The sequence below is a fragment of the Arachis ipaensis genome, chromosome B07, assembly GCF_000816755.2.
Source record: "Arachis ipaensis cultivar K30076 chromosome B07, Araip1.1, whole genome shotgun sequence".
NCBI lineage: Eukaryota > Viridiplantae > Streptophyta > Magnoliopsida > Fabales > Fabaceae > Arachis > Arachis ipaensis.
Genome location: NC_029791.2, coordinates 95,662,796 through 95,667,881, shown reverse-complemented (window position 1 = coordinate 95,667,881; position 5,086 = coordinate 95,662,796).

Sequence of the window (5,086 nt, the reverse complement as noted above, 5' to 3'; positions counted from 1 at the left end):
GAAAGTCATTGGTAACAAATGGGTTTACAAGATCAAACGAGATAGTAATGATCAGGTGGAACGATATCGTGCAAGATTGGTTGTCAAGGGATATGCTCAGAAAGAAGGTATTGACTTCAATGAAATATTTTCTCCGGTGGTGAGACTAACTACTATTAGAATAGTTTTGGCTATGTGTGCTGCATTTGATTTACATCTAGAGCAATTAGATGTAAAGACTGCTTTTCTTCATGGAGAACTTGAAGAAGAGATATATATGCTCCAACCAGAAGGTTTTGAAGAACAAGGAAAAGAAAACTTGGTTTACAGGTTAACTAAATCTCTGTACGGTCTAAAGCAGGCGCCAAGGTGTTGGTACAAGAGATTTGATTCTTTCATTATTAGCCTTGGATACAACAGACTTAGTTCAGATCATTGTACTTATTACAAGAGGTCTGGTGATAATGATTTCATCATTCTACTGTTGTATGTGGATGACATGTTGGTGGTAGGTCCCAACAAAGATCAAATCCAAGAATTAAAGGCACAGTTAGTTAGGGAGTTTGATATGAAAGACTTTGGACCAGCAAACAAGATTTTAGGGATGCAAATTCACCGAGACAAAAAAGATAGGAAGATTTGGCTATCGCAAAAGAATTATTTGAAGAAAATCTTGCAACGCTTCAATATGCAAGAATGTAAGCCAATTTCAACCCCACTTCCTATGAATTTCAAATTATCCTCAAGTATGTGCCCTAGTAGTGAAGCAGAGAGGATGGAAATGTCTCGAGTATCGTATGCATCAGCGGTGGGAAGTCTTATGTATGCCATGATCTGTACAAGGCCAGATATTGCTCAAGCAGTTACGGTGGTAAGTCGATTTATGGTAGATCTGGGTAAAGAGCATTGGAATGTTGTTAAGAGAATCTTGAGATACATCAAAGGAACCTCAAATGTTGCATTATGTTTTGGAGGATCAGAATTCATTGTCAATGAATATGTCGACTCAGACTTTGCAGGTGATCTTGATAAACGAAAATCTACTACAGGCTATGTGTTTACACTTGCAGGAGGAGCTGTGAGCTGGCTATCTAAATTACAGACTGTTGTAGCTTTATCTACTACAGAAGCTGAATATATGGCAGCTACACAAGCATGCAAGGAAGCTATTTGGATTCAAAGGTTGATAGAAGAACTCGGGCACAAACAACAGAAGATTTCTGTGTATTGTGACAGTCAGAGTGCCTTGCACATTGCAAGGAATCCTGCCTTTCATTCAAGAACAAAACACATTGGAGTAAAATATCACTTTGTTTGGGAAGTAGTAGAAGAAGGAAGTATTGATATGCAGAAGATTCACACTAAAGATAACCTAGCAGATGCCATGACAAAACTAATCAACATAGAAAAGTTTGAATGGTGTAGATCCTCATACGGCCTATGGAATACATGAACAACATAAATTTTGAAAATTTATCAAAAAATAGCTTTAAGTGGGAGATTGTAAAATTAGTAAAGCTAATTTTAGAAAATATATAAATAAATAATAACTAAATAAAATGAGAGGTAATAAACAATCTTAGTTTATAACCTTAGAATTTTAGTGGTTGAAAAAGAGAAGAATTATATACCTCTAATTGACGGATGGTTCATATTGAAGAGACTCACCTATAAATTGAGTTTTTCTTTAATTCATTTCAATCAAGTCATCCAAAGAGAATAACATAATATTTCTTTGAGTAGTTTTCTTCTATATATATAGAGAGAAGTGTGTTCTCCTTTTGTCAAGAGAGAGTGTTATTGTAATCTCCTTGTGATAGAGAGAAGTTGTAATTCTCAAAGAAAATTATTCAATTGTTTCCATATTTTATATAAATTTCTAATTTTTCATCTCTATATTTTGCTGTGTCATTTGTCTGGTACCTAACAGTCTGCAGGCATAGTCTCAGAATGGACAACAGCTGATGGCTCCTTATGACACATGACCTCAAACCATATAGGCAACGCTTCGTACGATACTTCCCAACCTCCAAATAATTTTTCTATTGTCTTTTACTTAGCTAACCATGCTTTCCAATAACTAACGGTGTAGTTGAACTTCAATTGCAAATCTGCTATAACCAATTTTACCTTTAAGGCGGGGTTAGCCTCAACCAACGACTTTATTGCTTCTGCAATTGTGGTCGAATCCAGCTTCGAATGATCCTGAGAAATGGTGGCTCTGGTACAGGTGTGACTACCATTATACCTCCTTATAACCCAACAGTACCTCCTGCTGATCATGCTAACCCTGATAAGCCAATCATACCCTGACCCATACTGTGTACACTTGGCAAAAAATGTCAATGGCTCAGACTCATACACCCGGTAGTCTACGCTTCTTCGTATGGTATACTCTTTTATCGCCTTAATAATAGCTTCCTTGAAACTGAATTCCATCCCAACGGCAAATTCACCATCTGCGACAATAGAAATTTCTGCCGCAACGGCAGCCATACAAAAATACTTAATACACAAATATTTAAACACCAAAACTAAAGGTAAATCAATATTTACTGCATCAATTATGATATAAATCCAAACTTTACTAATTTATATTTAACTAATTTACGAATAAATACTAATTTATATTTAACTAAATCAATAACTAACTAAAAAAATTACTATCTTAAACTTAAATAAATAAACAGCTACACAAAAACAAATACTAATTTGAGTATATTTTCGCACTTCACTTAGTTATTTGGTCCATCTATCAAAATAAATTATTACAAAATTTTAATCTTTTTTATAAATACGGAAGTTTACGTACATGCACAAATATATTCCGGAAACTCCGGAACATGCATAGCTTCCAAATCCAAAACTCGCATGAATGATGGCTCTTCAAACGGCACTTCATTTGCGAGTGCATTTGCCATATCTGACACATCCGGAGCCATAGTTCTGTCACCTTGATCTTCATCTCCATCTGGACCAACAACTTCGTAGTTGCTTTCGAATTCTTCTTCACTGTCACTATTGTAATCTTCTCGTACAATATTCTGATCAGCCTCAGATTGCTAAAACTCAACATACAACTTGATGAACGAGATTTGAGCCCGATTTTTAATATACATTGAAAACATCTCTTGCATGCTCGCTTTGTCCGTTACATATTTGGTTTGAAACTGGACGAATCCACCAAACACCGATATGGGATATCTGTATAGAATACAGGATATTTTTCTTGCCCTTTCAGAATCAATCTTTTCACAAATCACACCTTTGAGCTCTTCAAATGAGATTGTGAATGGAATCACAACATCTAACGAATTTTCACAAATAAATTTTACTCCTTCAGATGTTTGTAACAAAATCTGACCAAAATAATACACTTTTAATAGAACTCTGTCACTCATTTCTTTCAATCACTTAAACAAGAACATAAGCTTAACTACTATATTTTTTGGTTTTATGCCAAGCACGGAAGAAACAGAGAAACAAGAAACCAGAAGAAGAAGCCATTGAAAAAAGAGAAGAAGACGCGAGTTGATGTGTTCCAGCAGTCACACACTTTTATATATGCCACAATCAATTCGGACCCTTCGATTAGGTTAAGTTGATTAAAAAAAAATATAAAATACTCAAATCGTACTATACGATTTGATACTCTATTTCATAAAAAATTACCAACTACAAACAACACGGAGGGTCCAATTTTTACCTTTCGAAAATTAAAATATTTCAAACTCCAAATCGGACCATACAATTTGTTAAACAAAATTTTAAAAATAAAGAACTCGCATAGTTTGAGTTCCTCTACCTGACATTCATAAAAAGTTACTCCACATATTGATCTTATACCCCATGAATCCATATCTGAATATATCACACACAAGCTTTTCATATCCATAAAATTGAGTTTATTAAAATGTGTTTCCCCTTCATAACGGGCAAATAAAAGCAGAATAGCTGAGCTGGTAGTACAACTACGAACACAAGAAACTATGAATTAAAAAACGGAGCAGCGCACGTGTGTATGTGTAAAACTATGCATAACGCATGTATACAAGATACAACTACGAACACAAGAAAGAGAGAGAAAGAGAGAGAAAGAGAGAGAAGGTATTAGCTTTAGGTAGGTATAGGTAGCAGAGAGACAGAGAATGGAGCAGCGTTTTGAATGAGAGGGGTTGCAGGTGGCTTAGATCTTAGTAACTGGGCCAAGTAAAAGATAACAACACCAGAATCCAATACAATAAAATACGCAATATAATGTAGCTTACATAAGCCTACTACCCTTTTCCCCTTAGCCTTAGCCTGTCACTCTTTTCCCTTTTATCATCTCTCTCCTTCTCCTCTCTCCCCCTCTTTAATTTTACACCATTATTGAATCAAATTATCCTCTCCTCTATGGCTCTATCCATATTTTATATAATAACATGTTTATTATTACTTCAAATAGATTTTATTAATATACCTAACAAAATACTAGAACCCACCCAGGTCAACTACTATATAAATTTGATCACATACATACAGATATAGTTTTTAATTTAAAATTGAAGTAGTTAGTGTTAATTATTTCTGAAATTCAAATTCTCTTGCGTAAAGAAGCCTATCACAAGTATAAACCAACCTTGTTGGCCTCTTATTTTTCATAAATAATTACACATCAGGCCTAAACCAACAACAGGATAAGTTATTGTATTTTTTTCTTTTTTGGGGTCATACAAACACACACTCACTCACATACACTAACCTAGCCACCACTGTTAGGATTTAAACTTGGTGTGGCTTAGTTTGCCTCCTTTACCACTACATCGCATGCCTCAGCCACGGTCCACGGATAAGTTATTTTTTTTTGGTACTTGACGGATGAGTTGTTGTTTGATTGTCTCTAAGGTACCACTTAGTTACTGGGCCAAGTCTAATATCACTTCTTAGGTTTAAAGGCCCATTGTTCTATTCCACTATTTCCTCTCTTTTTTCATTCACACTTTATGGCTGTATGTATTGCACTGGAAAATTTCTTGAGCGTTTTGAGAGCAAATAAATGATCTTGTTCTGTTATTTTTATAATAGATTTGTTTGGGTGAATTTAAAAAAAAAATGTTTTAAGTAA